This window comes from Mesoplodon densirostris, chromosome 14 (assembly GCF_025265405.1).
Source record: "Mesoplodon densirostris isolate mMesDen1 chromosome 14, mMesDen1 primary haplotype, whole genome shotgun sequence".
Classification (NCBI taxonomy): Eukaryota; Metazoa; Chordata; class Mammalia; order Artiodactyla; family Ziphiidae; genus Mesoplodon; species Mesoplodon densirostris.
Window position 1 is genome coordinate 77,302,869 of NC_082674.1, and position 17,522 is coordinate 77,320,390.

Genomic DNA, 17,522 nt, shown 5'->3' on the forward strand with positions numbered 1-17,522 from the left:
TTTACCTAAATGACCCCTCACAACACCCAAACTTAGGTCCAGCCATTACCTCCTCTGATAGTCAAGGGAACGGAGATGGAGGAAAGATAGCAGAGGGGGCTGCAGTGCTCCGCCAAAGTAAGGCGGTTCTGTTGAAAAACTTGAACTTAGAATTAAACAAAAAAAACATGGACTCTCTCCCAAATCAGCCACCTGTGCCCTCATTAAAACACAAATCACCGTGGCAATTATGAAATAGTAATAATGATAAATAATGTTGCGCTATTTGGAAACTGGGTTGAGTCTGCAGAGTCTGTAAGATCATCCATGGAAAGTCCCATCTTTGAAATCTCTTCAGAATCTTTAAAGTCTGATACCAGCCAAGTCAGAGTTCCCTGTTGACTGCAGTTAGGGGCCCAGAGGAATAAGATGTGCCTCCAAGGAGTCTTTCTTGGCAGCTCTCATGCAAAATGCTACCCCAACACATCTGGGTAATCAAACTGACTATTGTATACCTCTTATCCAAACAACTGTTATAGGCTGAATGTTTGTGACCCGCCCCCCAAATTTAAGATGTTGAAGTGCCAACCCCCAATGTGATGGTTTTTGGAGGTGGGGGTCTTTGGGGGGTGATTACGTTGAGCTCAGGTCATCAGGCGGTGCTCTCGTGACGATCCCTTATAAGAAGAGGAAGACACAGGAGAGCTCTATCTCTCTGTCCCCCTCCCCCTCTCCCCCTCTGCTGACCTCTCTTCTCCTCTTGCTCCATTTTCCTCTCACTCTTCCCCTCCCCCTCCTCCTCCTTTTTCTCCTCCTCTTTCTTCATCTTCTTCCCTTTCCCCTTCTCCTTCATCCCATTCTTCTCCTTCTTCTTCTTCTCCTCCTCCTTCTTCTTCTCCTCTTTCTCTCTCTCTCTCTCTCTCCCCCTCCCTTCCCCATCAACCCTCCCCTCCCCACTAGCACCTACCAAGGAAAGGCCAGGGGAAGACATAACAGGAAGGCAGCCATCTGCAAGCAAGGAAGAGAGTCCCCCCTAGGCACAGAATCTGCTGGTACCTTGATCTTGACTTCTCAGTCTCCAGAAGCATGAGAAATACATGTGTGTTGTCTAAGCCACCCATCTATGGTATTTTGTTATGGCAGCCCTGACTGACTAAGAAAGCAACTGAGATCTTTAGAAACCTGAATAACATTTAACCAGAAAAAGTCAACAGAATGTATGACAACATTCTGACCTAGGTTCGGCCCCCCGCCTCCACTCCCCGCCCCCATCTCCCTTTGTGAGCGTGGTTACCAAATCTTTTCAAACCATATTTTCCTTACTGAACAGAAAAACATAAATACCGTACTTAAAATACTGCAATTGTCTTTACCAGGCAAATCACTTTAAGGAAATAACAGTTCTTCCCTTTATATATGGTCTTACGTTTTTTCCTACAAGAAAAAAAGAAGAAACCAAATTTTACATACAAAATTAGCTTTAAGGTAGAAAAACGATGCCTTTCAAATTCCAGTCACTTGATCTGTGACAATTCTGACCCATAAGGTCCATATAAAAAGATGAACACAGCTTTTCTATGTGCACGGGGCCACCATAAAGTCCTTGAGGTCATGAAGATCTCCTCTTGTGGTTGTATTGGTTTCCTATTTCAGGTCATTTGGGATATCAAATCATCCCAAACCTAACAGCTTAAAATAACACTCATTTGTCAGCTTACAGATCCTTAGGTGAGACGTCCATGGCTGGCATGGAGGGGTTCTCTGCCTAGGATCTTACAAGACTGAAATCAAAGCATCAGATGGGTGCGTTCTTTTCTGGATGTTCTAGGGAAGATTCAACCTGCAAGCTCACTCAGGTGGTTGGATGACTGAGTTGTAGGACTGACATCTCTGTTTCTTTGCTGGCTGTCAGCCAGGGGCCACTTTCAGCTCCAAGAGGCCAAGTGAATTCCCTGACACACACCCTCCTCCACCTTCAAAACCAGCAAAGGAAATCTCCTTCTCAAATCCCTCTCACACTTCACATCTGTCTTCGAAGACCTCGTCTGATTAGGCCAGGCTCACCCAGAGTAATCTCTTTTCCCTAAACTCAACTGACTGGGGACCTTAATTACATCTGAAGAATCCCTTCACAGCAGCACCTAGGTTAGTGTTTGACTGAATAGCTGGGAGAAGGTGTGTGTGCACAGGGGCAGGGATCTTGGGAGCCATCTTAGGATTCCACCTACCTCAGTGCCTTGGCTTTGGTTCACTGGGCCTCATTATCTTCTTGATTCAAAAAGAGCAGGAAAAGATCTCTTACTTCTAATTATTTCGATATGCCAGAAAATGAAACTTATTTCGGAGCTGACAATCTATTCTGTGGCCAAATTTCAGAGACCAACATAAAACCCAGCCTACCCTGAAACCTGTTTGTGCAGGCCCAGCAGTATAGTCTCTCACCAGCTATTAGCATCATCAGAACACCCCCAGGCACCCCCAGCCACCAGGTGGTGCTCCAGGGACCACCGGGGCCTGCACAGGTGGGTCTGACCCCATCATCTCACCCCCACTCACTGCTCTTAGAAGGCGCTCTGGTGTCTAAACCCCCACTCCTCAAAGTGCAGTCCTGACCGACAGCATCGGGACAACCTGAGAGACCAGAGGAAATGTGGAATCTCAGGTCCCACCCCAGATCTGCTGAAGCAGAATCAGGCTTTCGACAAGATTCCAGAGAATTTATGTGCACAGCAGAGTTTTAGGAACCCTGGTGTAAACTACACGGCCGAGGACCATACGTTAACTCATTCTGCAAAATGCACTGAAGACGTGGCGAAGACTGAACATGTTACCCCTCCACCGCTCAAGTCCACATTGGTCCCTGCACCGGCAGAGCCTTGATAATGACCTAGATCCACGCTGCATCCAGCCACGGGAGGGGAATCTCTCGACTCAGGCAGTGTTTCCCTAGAATTGCTCGCATCTCCCTGAGTAACACTTTCCCTGGATGCCCAATTCTCTGGCTGTGGCTTTTTCCACCAGATAACCCCACAGGTCCCCACAGCTGGGAGGGCCTTGATTTTTTTTCAACTGTAGCCCCACCACTAGGTGCTCGCTGGGGTCCCTCAGGGATCCCACAGATAGAGGGACCTCCACCCCACATGTTGCCCACCTCCGTGTTGGAGGGGGTCACACAGCACTTAAGTGAACAGCGTCACTGGCTCGCAGCTCATTGGCCAGCACTGGTCACATGCCCCACCCAGCCACCAGGCAGGAAGCGCCAGCCGGCCACACCTGGAAGTGGAGAGCTGCGACCATTCAGGGAAGGCCTGCAGCTGCATGAAGAGTTTCCCCCCAACCCCCCCGGCCAGCAGGTCCCAGAACCTGGGTCTCCAGGTTTGTCATCATCAGAAGAGGCTGATTCTGCCAGGTTCCAGAAAGCGAAGCTCTGCTGCAGGCTTGGAAGCCGGCTGCATCTTGGTGCCTTTCCTTGAGGCTTGGCGGGTTTCCAACAAGTCACTTAACCTTCCTGGGCCTTGTTTCCTGGTGTGTAACAAGGGCTTCATAGCATCTCCCTCTTAGGACTGTGTGGCGAGATAAGGATTAAAAGAGGAAGAGAGTTGAGCATTGTAGGGACTAAAGGTCCAACCTTCACCCCCCAAACCCTCAGGCTACAGCCTTGCTGTCACACCTCTGAGAGTGAGTTGATTGGGTGTGGTTCCAACATAGAACTGGTGTCCTTCTTGGTCCAAACTTCACAACCTGCTCTGCGAATCAGGAAGAGAGCGGCCTTGCATCCGGGGCTACCTGCATCCATGCAAGGCCCAGCGCGCCAGCTCCAACCATGTGTAGCTCTGACCATTAAAGCACCTCAGAAGCACAGCCTGTGGTGCACAGAGGCTTGGAGAACTGGTGGGTCACTTTCAGGGGTTCTTCCTGCGAGGAACCAGCTTCCCTTTCTTTCCTGTTCTCTTGGGCCCTATCACCAGGCCAGGTACAGAAGCAGGAGCTCTAACCTTGTATTATGCAGACAACCTTCCTGATGAGGAAGGGCCAGCTCCCAAAGAGGTTTGGATTCTTAACTGGGATGAAACCGAGTCTAGAACAGAGCACACTGACTGTGTCCCAGCTTTGCCCCCAGTCCCTGCTGGGGACACCAGGGACGAGGGGTTGTCGCAGTCTGGCCAAGGACAGGGTCCTCTGATCCTTTCACACTCAGATCTCACCTTGGCTTTGGTTCACTGGGCCTCATTATCTTCTTGATTCAAAAAGAGCAGGAAAAGATCTCTTCTAATTATTTCGATATGCCAGAAAATGAAACTTATTTTGGAGCTGACAATCTATTCTGTGGCCAAATTTCAGAGACCAACATAAAACCCAGCCTACTCTGAAACCTGGAGGTGCCTCAGAATCCCCAGAAGTGTTGTCCCCAAAAGAGCCCAAGCACTTTTTCATGCCGTTGCATCTTCACCCAGACGCTGTGCCTGAGGGGTTTGCTGACATCAGAGGACACACCAAGGATTCTGAAGACAGAATTTTGCCTTTAACCCCATGGTGATTGGGGCTGGTGAAACATATGATTTTTCACACCCCCATATTTAGAAACCGGCAACACTTGTATAAGTTCGGGCGCTAAGAGCAGCTGGGCTTCTAAAGCACCAGTTTGTTTTACAAGGTGTTTTTGTTGGTTGTTGTTTGGGAATGTGACCGTCATTTTCTCATTTCGAGCAATACACGAAGAAAAACATCACCTGTCCAGGAAAACCATTGTAACATGTTGTGTTTCAAAGGGGCTAATTTTGGATGGGTCTCAGAAGTTTCTAGATGTCTAAAACAGTCTTGTGTTCTCAGGTGGAAAGAGAGAAGCATCCCTTTAGCAAACAGAGGCGGTGGTATCTGCAGCCCACCTGAGAATACTTTCCAAAATGTCTCATTCACGCTAGTGGGTTTCATCAAGGGAGGCAAGGCCTCCTTGGGGACATTTAGGAAGTCGATGGGGCCTTTTCTGTTGTCACCATGATGGGGGAGGGACTCTGACAGCATTTGTCAGATACAAATCAGGAATTCCGGGACAGTCCTTCACCACAAAGAATCACGCCACGTCCCCTGTGATTTTCGAACGTCATTCATGACATCTGTGTAGGTGAAAATCCATTCATTATTATCTGAGCCTGAACTGAACCCCGTATTACATGTAAACATTGTGTTGTGTTTTTTTTTTTAACATGGCTTAAAATACACTGACTCTCCCAGTAATGCCACCACTGCACATATCAAGAGAAATCTATACAGTACTTTGATTTGTTTGGAATTTTTCCAAGAGTCATTCTTCAGTCTGGACAATTAGGGCACAAACACCATTGCTTTCCAGGTGTTTCCATCGCCGGAACCACACCCCTGCTCTGGTCCGCATTTATAGCTGTTGCACTCGTGGTGATTCTATATTTAGAAGCAGGCCAGTGTGCACACGTCACTCAGAGAATCCTTTCGCCCAGCAGGGCACGATGGCGAGAGTAAGGGATAGGCAAGGGGAAAAAAAGGCTGAAATATTCGTCTTAGGTTCCCCAGTATTTAAGTTTATACCACAGACTCAAAACATAATCGTGTCTAAGAGAAAAAAAAAAGTCCATGTATGAAAAAATCCCTTTGGGGACAGGATGGGTCAGTGTAATTAGAAATCAGATCCCATGGCCTCCAAATCTCTTCCAGGATTCTGTCTTCTGCACCAACAAGGATTTAGGTGCACCAAGAGACCTCCCTGGGCCGGCAAATCCTTGCAGCTTACAGACATGCCGTTCTCAGCCATTGCCCTTCCTGGCTAAGGTCAAACACTACATCCCCAGCCTGATGGCAGAGCCTGGACTTTGTAGCAACTGGTGCCCCGGTTCTGCTCTCACCTGCTAGAGAGGTGCCCCATCACTTAGTGCAGGCGCCAATGAGCCCAGATTGAGGTCCCAGCTCCCCTCGTTCCAGCCAGGTGACCCTGGGCTGACTCCTCACCCTAAGCCTCTTTTTTCTAAGGGAGGACAAGAGTATCTCCTCATAGGGTTGTGGTGGAGGCTGCATGGGGTAACGAGCAATGGTCCTAGGGCAGTGTTTAGAGGGGGGGGCTCTCTCCTAGCAAAGATGACCCTCCCACTGCTGTCATGTCTAGATTTCACTGTCCTGGAGCAGGTTTAGTACAGCTTTGGGCTCAAGTGTAGGGTGAATCCCTTCCTTAACTTTCCATCCCAAATGGCATCTCATCTTGTGGGTCCTTAGTCCAACTTGGAGGCATCCTAACTCCCCACCTGGGTGACACTGGAAACTTTGGCAAGCTTATCATCCTGACAGTCTCAAAGGGGTACCATTCTTCCCCTGACTCCTGTAGGCCCTGCCTGTCTTCAAGCTTCTCCCACCATGATGCTGAGATCTGAAAGGTCAGGTGCTGAGGCTCATTACCTCTGTCTTTCCAGAGCAATGGACACAGTGAGTGCTTCATAACTGCTCACTGGATGGATGGATAGAGAGATGGATGGATGGATGGGTGGGTGGACAGATCTGATAGCAAACTCAGCCCAGATAGAAAGCCCCACATTAGATGACAATTGTTTCGAAATGGCTCTCTCTCCTCCCTGGGAGAGAAAGGAGCTCTCCCCTCCTGCCTGAGGCCCCCTCTGCAGGGCTCTCTGCAGAAGCAGAGACGAGAGAAACTGGTGGTAGTTTGAGTTCATCACAAATCTCAAATCATTTTTCAAACTCTTGGCCCAGTCCCTTGGACACTTTGCCAAGCACGTTTCTCCTTGGTTTTTAAACCCTGGGGAAATATTATCTGAATGTTTCCAATTCATTTATGCTCAGCTCATCAAAATGCCATTTTATAAGGGCTGTGTGAACTCCAAAAGGTCTGGGAAGATTTCCCTTCGCGCGGTTATATGTGAAAGGCAGCCTGGGTCTTCCTAAGTAGATGGAGTGCCCCGCTGTGCTATGGGCAGTGCTCACCCCCATCCCCCACCCCCTTGATAACCTGGGCAGGCTTAAGAACAGACAAATCCCACTTCAGGGAAGGAGGTCAGGCTGGGCGCTGTCCAGGCCACCTTACCTCCACAAACAAGAAAGAACTCTTGGGCCCAGTTAGGAGATTTGAGTCCCCAAATGCAAACATTTTCAGAAAGAATCCTCCTATGCAAACATTCCTTTAAATACAAATGAGGAGTCTCCAGAATTCTCCAGATGGGTGCTGAAAGTGGGAGGGACATATCCAAGACAAGGAGGCTAAAAGAGTCTCAGCCTCCTCTTCCATTTCTTCCTGACTGGTTTAAAGGTTTAAGAGGGATTGTGTCTTCCAGTGCCCAGAGCCCTGCTAGATTCAGGATCCCCTTCAAGAGAGTCCGGGAAGCGTCTGGGGTGGTCTGATCTCCTCACAGCCTCCAACTCACTCTACAATGCAGCCTGGAGACAGAAGGAGAGCAAATGCACAGGATCTTCTGGAAACACCTTCTCCATTCCATGGGCTGTTCCCTACCACCTATCCCCTCCTCCCATCAGCAACGCTCCAAATGTAGGGATGGAAGTATCTTCCTCACCCCCAACCACTTCTTCACTTTCATCTCCATGCGGGGGTTGAGGGGGTGCATCAGAAATCAGAAAAAGCGGAAGTCAATAAAATTGAAAACAGAAAGTCAATAGAGAAAATCAATGAAACAAAAAATTGATTCTTTGAAAAGATCAATAAAACTGACAAACCTCTAGCAAGACCGGCAAAAAAGAGAAAATACAAATTACCAGTATCATCAATGAAATGGGATAAAACAAGAGATATAACAGATATCACATGGATAATAAGGACATATTACAAACTACACTACATGCATAAATTTGACAATTTAGATGAAATGAACAAATTCCTTGAAAATTAGTAACCACCACAATTTATCCAAGATGAAAGAGATACTATGAACAGCCCTATAACTAATAAATTAAACTCATAATTTTAAAACTTCCTAAACAGAAATCTCCAGGCCCAGATGATTTCACTGAAAGGAAGATTTTTTATTTTAACACAAATTTTACACAGTTTCTTCCAGAAAATAGAAATTTATTTTATGAACCTAGTATTACTTGATATCAAACCAGACAAAGACAGTATAAAAAAAGAAAACTACAGACAAGACAGATGTATCTCACGACTATGGATGCTAAAATCCTTAACAAAATATTAATAAATAAAATTTAGCAGTATATAAAAAGAATACCACATGGTAAGTGGGGTTTATTTCAGAGATGCAAGGTTGGTTCAATACTTGAAAATCAATCAATGTAGTTCACCATCAACAGGTGAAAGGAGACAAATTACAAGATCATATCAATTAATGCAGAACAAAGCATTTGACAAAATTCAGTACCTGTTTGAGACAAAAGCTCTCAGAAAACTAGGAATAGAGGAGAATTTCCTCAACTTGACAAGCAACATCTATCAAAAACTATACTTTAAGTCCCTTACATACGAACTAGTTCCACTCCAAGAACGTGTTCGTAAATCCAATTTGTTCGTAAGTTCAACAAATTTAGCCTACGTACCCAACTAATACAATCGGCTACATAGTACTGTACTGTAATCAGTTTATAATACTTTTCACACAAATCATATATGAAAAACAAACACAAAAAATAAAGAAAACATTCTTAATCTTAGAGTACAGTCCCTTGAAAAGTACAGTAGAACAGTCCAACAGCTGGCATACCGGGGCTGGCATCGAGTGAACAGGCAAGAAGAATTACTGACTGGAGGAGGGAGAGGAGGTGGGAGATGGTAGAGCTGAAGGATTGTCAGCAATAGGAGAGAGAGGGCAAGCTGCAATTCCACTCATGCCCGACTTCAATGGCACAGGTTCTGTTTCCTTGCTGCATTCAATTTTATCTACCCACTTGAAAAAAATGAGCCAGTGATGTCTGGGTAGTAGCTCTTTTTTTCTCATCATAGATGACACAGTAGTACTGGATTGCATTCTGAATGGCTGCTGCAATCTTTGTGTACCGTTCTAGGTTCGGGTCCTGTGTCTCAAAAACTAACAGTGCCTCCTCAAATAAAGAAAATTCCCTTGTCATTTCCTTCATCTCTTTGGTTCTTCAGTTACTTCTTCTTCCTCTTGTTGCTCCACTCTCTCAATTATTTTCACTTTTGTTTCCATCTTTATTGCTCGGCACTTCTTAGCAGTACCAGCTACATCACCACTGCTTTTACGCTTGCTTCCAGACATCCTGGGCTTGAAATAAAGATAGTGTATTACTGTACTCTATACAGTACTGTACAGTAAAGTACACAAAAGCACAACCACTTGTAGAGGATGCATGCATGTGACAATGTACACCAGACAAGTGAACTAACTTACGTGACTGGACATGTGAACACACGTTCGCACCTTCAAAAGTTCACAACTTGAAGGTCTGTATGTAGGGGACTTACTGTAGCTACCATCAAAATTAATGATGAAAGACTGACTGCTTTCCACCTAAGATCAAGAACAAGAGAAGGATGTCTGCTCGCACCACTATTAACAACATAGTATTGGAAGTTCTAGCTAAGGCAATAAGGCAAGAAAAGTAAATAAAAGGCTTACAGATCAGAAGGGAAGTAAAGTGTTGCTCTTTGCAAATGACGTGATGGTCTCCATAGAAAATTCTATGGAATCTACCAAAAAAAAAACCTCCTAGAACTAATAAGGGAGTTCACCAAGGTCTCAAGGTAAAAAATTAACATACAAAAATTAATTGTATTTCTATATCTTCACATGAATACATGGAAACCAAAACTAAACGTAAAATACCATTTACAATCCCTTTAAAAAATGAAATATTTAAGTATAAATCTAACAAAATAAGTATAAGACTTGTATGCTAAGATCTAGAAACTGCTGATGAAAGAAATTAAAAAACATAAACATATAGAGAGACACCCTATGTTCATGGACTGTAATACTCAACATAGTAAAGATATCAATTCTCCTTAAATTGATGTACAGGTTTAAAGTAATTCCTATCAAAATCTCAGCAAAATATTTGTAAATATAAGCAAGATTATTCAAAAATTTGTATGAAGAGACAAAGGAATTAGAATAGGTAAAATAATTTCAAGGAAGAAGAATAAAATAGAGGTCACTCAACCCAATTTTAAGACATTATGTAACTATGGTAATCAAGACTGTGAGGTATTGTCAGAAGAATAGACACATAGACCAATGGAACAGAATAGAAAACCAAAACATGGCCCCACACAAGAACAACCAACTGACTTTTGACAAACGTGTAAAAGCAGTTCTATGGAGGAAGGGTAGAGTTTTCAACAAATCGTGCTGGAGTCACTGGATATCCAAAGGCAAAAAAAAAAAAAGAACCTCAACCACATCTCAAATCTTGTACAAAATTAACTGTAAATAGGTCATATATTTAAATTTCAAATGTAAACTATAAAACGTTTGTAAGAATACATAGGGGGAAATCTTCAGCATCTAGGGCTTGGTAAAGAGCTGTTAAACTTGACACAAAAAGCACAACTCATGAAAGGAAACAATAGATAAAGTGGACTTCATCAAAATTAAAAACTATTGCTCTTCAAAAGACCTGTTAAGAGAATGAAAAGAAAAACTACAGACTGGATATTAGTTCTCTATTTCTTCCATAGCAAATTACCACAAATTTAACAGCTTAAAACAACACCCATTCATTCTCTTACAGTTATGTAGGTCAGAAGTCTGGTAGGCTAGGCTAGTTTCTCTGCTCTAGGTCTCCTTTAGCAGGAGGGCTGTGCTCCTTTACAGACCCAGGTGATTAATCTTCCAGACTCATTCTGGTTGGTGGCAGAGTTCAGTTTCACTCATTTGTAGGATTAATGTTGCCATTACCTTGTTGGGGTCATTCTTAGCTTCTAGACATCTCCTGCATTCCTTTGCTAGTGATCCACTTCCTCCATCTTCAAAGTCAGCAATGGTGGGTTGAATCCTTCTCACACTTCAAATCATTCTGACCTCCTCCCCCTTCCCCCTCCCCCCTCCCCCTCCTCCTCCTCCTCCTCCTCCTTCTTCTTCTTCTTTTCTTCTTCTTCTTTCCCTCCCCCCTCTCTCTCTGTCCCCTGCTTGCTTCCTCTTCTACCTTTAAGGTCTCACATACTTACATTGAGCCAGATAATTCATAATTTCCCTATTTCAAAATCACTCACTTACTAATGTTTTTTTAAATATTTATTTATTTAGGCCGCACCAAGTCTTAGCTGTGGCATGTGAACTCTTGTTGCAGCATTCATGCAGGATCTAGTTCCCCAACCAGGGATCAAACCCGGGCCCCCTGCATTGCGAGCTGTGGACCACTGGACCACCAGGGAAGTCCCTCACTTACTAATTTTAATTGCATCTGAAAACTCCCTTCACAGCAGTACCTAGATTAATGTTTGACTGAATAATCAGGGAACAGGAATCTTGGAGGGAAATCTTTGAGATTTTGCTTACCACAGACTTGGAGAAATTCTTTGCAAAACCATATATCTGACTCATATCTAGAAAATGGGCAAAGAGATGAAAAGCATTTCACTGGAGAGGATACACAAATGGCAAATAAGCACATAAAAAGATGGTCAACAACACTAGTCATTAGAGAAATGCAAATTAAGATTACAATGAGATATCACTACACACCTATCAGAATTGCTAAAATGAAAATAGTGACAAAACCAAATGCTGATGAGGATTTGGAGGAACTGGATCTCTCCTCCATTGTTGGCGGGAATGTAAAATAGTACAGCCACTGCAGTCCTGGGTGTTTATCCCAGATAAGTAAAAACTTATGTCCACACAAAAACTTTTACACAAATTTATATTGTTACCTTATTTCTTTTATAATAGCCCGAAACTGGAAATAACCAAAATGTCCTTCAATGAACGGGTGAATGGTTAAATGTACTGGTACAACCATACTATGAATGTATTAGTAAGCATTCTCTAGAGCTAGATAGAAGATAGATAGATAATAGATAGATAGATAGATAGATGATAGATAGATTTTAAGGAATTGGCTTGTATAATTGTGGAGACTGTCAAGCCTAGAATCTGCAGAATAACCTGGCAGGCTGGAGACCCAGAGAAAAGTTGATGTTGTAGCTCAAATCTGAAGACAGTCTGTTGGCAATTTCCTTCTTCCTTGGGAGAAGTCAATCTTTTTTCCATTAAGTCCTTCAATGAATTGGATGAGGCCCACTCACATTATGGGCCTCTGCTGTATTCAAATTCTACTGATTTAAATGTTAATCTCATCTTTAAAAATATCTTCACAGAAACAAATAGAATAATGTTTGACCAAGTATCTGGGAACCAGGACCTAGCCAAGTTAACGCATAAAATTAACATCACAATGGAGTACTACTCAGCGATAAAAAGGAATCGCAGGTTGAAACTCCGGGGAATTCTGCCGAATGAAAAAATGCAGTCTCAAAAGGTCACATACTGTATGATTCAATTTACATAGCATTTTCAAAATAACCAAAATACAGACATGGAAAACAGATTAGTGTTTGTGGGGAGAGAAGGGTGTGACTATCGGGAAACACGGGGGGGATTTCTATGGTGATGGAGCAGTTCTGTACCTTGATTGCTGTGGTGCTTTCAGGAATCTACACGTGTAACAATGCGGCATAAAACTATACACACACATTGTGCCAAGGCCAGTTTCCTGCGTTTGATATTGTACCAGAATTATTTAAGTTGTAACCGGTGGGGTTAACTGATGGAGAACACACGGGGCTTCTCTGCACCATCTTTGCAACTTCCCATGAATCTACAACATTTTAAGAATAAAAAAGTATTTAAAAAAGGATTTATAGCAAAGAGTCAACATGCATATTTTCAAAAGTAAGCAAGTATTCCTCTGAAATCACACAAACTTTTTTTTTAATCTTTTTCCTGTTTTTTTTTTTTTTACAAGAATGTCCAAAACTTTTCGCTCAGAAGGAATTTAGACAGGCACCAATGAATGCAGTGATGCCTGATAATACCTAAGGAAGGAAGCAGGAAAGGGAAGCAAAGGTTAGGATGCCCTCTGCCTGAATTCCAGGAAGCCACTGAGGTGACCAAACCCCGAGCTGGCAGGCTCCTGAAGCCTGAACCCCTCACTCTCTTCCTTATTCTCTCCGTAAGTGACCCTGGGTTTGCAGGGGCTGCTGAGATAGGCCAATGGCCCATCAAAAGCAGTCCCTCTGAACCAGAATTTGTTCTTTTCCATTTCCTCACCTTTTTAAGACAATTTCCTTTCTTTCCATTTCTGTCTAAACCAACAGCTATAAATAAAGCAACACCACTGTCTGCAAAGGCCACCCAAATCTGTGTTCACAAATTCCATTCATATGACCATAATAAGCCCACAGATATGATCAACCTTTCCCAAAGCAAGTTATTTATAACCATTAGTGGTGACAATTGAAAAATGCATGTGCAATTTATTTTTGAAGCCACAGAGATTCATTGAAGCTGATCCTCTAGTTATGGGACTAGACTGCATACACATTGCCTTTCAAATATCTAAAATATCTAAAATCAAAATAAGGGAATTCCCTGGAGGTCCCATGGTTAGGACTCGGCACTTTCACTGCCGTGGGCCTGGGTTCAATCCCTGGTTGGGAAACTAAGATCCTGCAAGCCTCGGGGAGAGGCCAAAAAAATAATAATAATAAAATTTTTTAAATAAAATAAAAATAAGAACCATGTAGACAGGACCTTAGGGGAGCCTAAAGGACCTGCCACAAAAGAGGGCAGCAACCGATGGCCTCCAGTCCAAGGGGTAGGACAGGTTTGGGATGACACAACCAGACTGGCTCCTGGGAACACGGTCCACAGTGAGGAGGCTTGTCTATGGTGCTGCCCAATCCCTGTCCAGCAGCCTTGACTCCTTCTTGCTCAGCAAGATCCTCCTTCCCCTCTGACCCTGTCAACCGGGTGTTCACTGACACCCCCACCCAGGGCTCTGTGCCTTCTGCTGGGACCTCCTCCCCACCTCCCCATCCATGAGAATGAATAAGCAGGGTTTGGCTGACCCCACTTCCTGCCTGTGGTTATTACAGCTGACTCACCAGACCATCCTGGGTACACAGTTTTGAATATTGAAGCAATTCACTTAACGTTAGATCATATTTCCCTCTGTCATTACATATTCTTGGAAAACATGATTTTTAATGGCTGCAAACATTGCCGGGACCATCTGCTTATTTGATGTTGGCATTCAAGCTGGCAGATAGAGAGAACAAATTTATGGCTACTAAAGGGGAAAGGGGGGGTAGGATAAATTAGGAGTTTGGGATTAGCAGATACACAATACTATATATAAAGTAGATAAACGACAAGGTCCTACTGTACAGCACAGGAAACTATACTCTATCTTGTAATAAACTAAAATGGAAAAGATCTGAAAATATATATATATAATGTATATCTATAACTGAATCACTTTGCTGTACAGTGATTTACAACATTGTAAATCAACTATACTTCAATCCTATAATAAGGCAGTTTCCTATCTATTTGAACAAATACTATAATATCCAAATTATTATCCCAAACCTCCTTGCCTCTTAGGAACTTGAGTTGGAAAGGGTGAGGGTCGACTTTTTAAACCCTTAGTGCGGGAGTCAGGTAGAAACCTTCTTCCTGTACATAGACCATCTTCAGATAGGTCTGAAGAAGAGAAAGGACACATTAGTCCCCTGTGTGGGACCCCCAGTAAAGATTATGAGAAAGTCAGGCGATGGTAACCACAGCCTTGTTTATTGAACACGTACTAAGTTGCAGGCTCTGCACAAAGCACTTTGATGGAAACCTATATCACCACCCCTTCATGGCAGTATTTTTAGCCCAAAATGAAAAGGGGACGAATGTTAGCTGCACGTTGCAAGAGCTGAGATTCAAGAGTCCAGATCAGGGTGTGTAGCCAGCAAGCAGTGTTCCAAAGCGAGGGTCCCTGAGTCCCCTGCCTTCCACGGGTATTTCCTGGTCAAATATATGAGAAACCCACCACACTTTCCATGACTGACGGTTCCTGAGAACGCTTCCCCCAGCTTTTGCTGTTCTCTACCTTGTGTCCCCCCATAGAACAGGACAAAGGAGGAGGCATCTGTCATTTGCGTCTCCTGATTGTTCTGTGGTAGACTCTGTTTCCAAAGTGGTCACAAGAACACCTCTGATCGCACCTGCCCTCCCAGAACCTGACATTCTTCACCAAGGGGTGGGATCTAACTGATCCACACAAGCTTGGAACTTATTTACATTCAAGAGTGTAGCAAAAGTGTCACAGCTGGTTTCCAAAGCTAGGTAATCAAAGCTGAGGCAGTTTCCACCGAGTAGTTGGAATCCAGAGATTCATGTACGATAAGTCCCCTACAAACGAACCTTCAAGTTGCGAACTTTCAAAGATGCAAACGTGAGGTGGCATGCCCAATAACATCAGGCGTGAGTGAAACTGCAGCTTGCCCTCCGTCTCCTGTTGCTGGTGATCCTTCAGCTCTACCATCTCCCACCTCCTCTCCCTCCTCCAGTCAGTAACTCTTCTTGCCTGTTCACTCGATGCCAGCCCCGGTATGCCAGCTATTGGACTTTTCAAGGGACTGTACTGTAAGATTTAAAATGTCTTCTTTATTTTTTGTGTTTGTTTGGTTTTTATTTTATTATTTGTGTGAAAAGTATTATAAACCTATTACAGTACAGTACTATATAGCTGATTGTGTTAATTGGATAGGTAGGCTAACTTTGTTGGACTTACCAACAAATTGGACATACAAACATGCTCTTGGAATGGAACTTGTTCCTATGTAGGGGACTTACTGTAAGAAGTATGACCTCTCTGAGGCCACCATGCTGAGAGAAACCTCAGGCCATGTGTAGGTGTTCTGGCCGATAGGACCAGCTTAAGTTCCAGCTAATGGCCAGCATCAATCGCCACAAACACAGGCAAGCCTTTGGATGATTCCTGGTCTCAGCCTCTGTGTCTCCGCAGCTGAGGCCCCAGACATCGTGGAGCAAAGACTGGACAATGGGGCCAATGTAGCTCATGAGATGTCACTACACAAGGACATGGAGGGCAAACTCATTAATGAGTGTTGTCACTTCTAAGAATATTTGTGGGTAGTCAGTGCTCAAGAAAACTTGAATTTCCCTGAATTTCCATGAAAGAAACTCGATGAAAATAAAGACTAAATGACCCCAAACTCACAAAGTTCATAGCTCCGTGAAAAGGCTGGATTAGGGAACCTGGTTGGTCCCAGAGACCAAACTGGAGACTCCCAGTATCACTGCCCAGTGAAGCCCTTGGAAATGCCAAAGGGAAGAGTTGGGTCTGCTAAGTATTGGCCACTAAGTCTCACAGATGACAGGAGAGAAATGGGCTGTCAAGAGAGACCAGTTCTCCCCTAGTTGTGCATATCCTCCAGAAAGAAAACAGAGTAAACAGAGTTGCCCTGGCTGCTCTTCCCAGTGGGTGAGACTCAGATGGGCCGAGAAAGAGAGACCGTTATCAAAAACAGCATGGTGGCCACATTCCTTGCAAATGTGGCCCAACATGTGTCAGGCTCTCACCATCTCCCCAGTCAGACGTGACACAGCTCCTCTCTGGGGGCAGGTCAGCAAGTTGAGTGGAGAAAAACAAAGTGTTCAACCCAACCCTCCAGGGAAGGGGAGAGGAAGCTTCCTCCCCTCAAGGTGACCTTGAGAACAGAGGAAAAAATTCCCCACCTAGAGAGCATATTAAAGGATTTTAGGGGACTTCCCCAGTGGTCCAGTGGTTAAGACTCCACGCTTCCACTGCAGGGGGCCCGGGTTCGATCCCTGGTCAGGGAACTAAGGTCCCACATGCCAGGCAGTGTGGTCAAAAATTTAAAAATAAAAGGATTTTAGGTGCAATTGCTCCACGATTCTCTCCAAGGCACTTGTGTTAAAGTTGCTTTCACACCTCACTCTGACCTAAGCAATGCTCCTAAGAGAGGCCCAAATAATAAAGAATGCTTCACACGTGTCTACAACTCAAAGCCTCCCAGCCACTCAGAAAGGGAGCGCTGGCTTGAACTGGGAGAGCCTGCATGGGACTCACTGGACTCCTTTCTCTCTGAGGACAGGCCAGGCCTGGCTCATCTCTCCCCTGCCCACACTGCTTTGCACAAAATGAGAACTCATCTTGGTAGAGCGTTGACTATGGAGGAAGATGGAGGTCATTGGTCATGGTGGGAGAGTACAGGGACAGCACTGCCCAGCCCCAGGAGGAGAGGGTTCATGGAACACACACAGCAAAGCTCGCCCAGACACACCCTGATTTTCTTGGAAACCAGTAAGACAGAGGAGGAGGGGGCACCAGGCTGCTTTGCGGGGGCTCCCCTCCTCCCAGCCCCTCCTCTGGGCACCAACCCTCCACACTTTGTGTTCAAGCCTGGTCTTAGATGGGAAGATCAGGCTGGGCAGGTAAGCGGCAAGAGAGTAGCTTGCAGTAATTGTGTTCCCAGAGCTGCTGCCAGATGGAAAAACAAAAACCATGATTGGATCTGGGTTTTTTAATCTATTTATTTA

The 17,522-nt window shown here is 44.4% G+C and overlaps 1 long non-coding RNA gene across 1 annotated transcript; it reads right to left on the minus strand.

The window, feature by feature from the left end:
• Positions 1 to 8,104: 8,104 nt before the first annotated feature.
• LOC132501922 (uncharacterized) lies at positions 8,105 to 10,941 on the minus strand. Its single transcript, XR_009534352.1, has 3 exons — positions 10,839 to 10,941; positions 9,330 to 9,449; positions 8,105 to 9,203 (listed from the first exon to the last, which is right to left on the minus strand). It is a non-coding gene; the product is annotated as an uncharacterized LOC132501922 (long non-coding RNA).
• Positions 10,942 to 17,522: the final 6,581 nt, after the last annotated feature.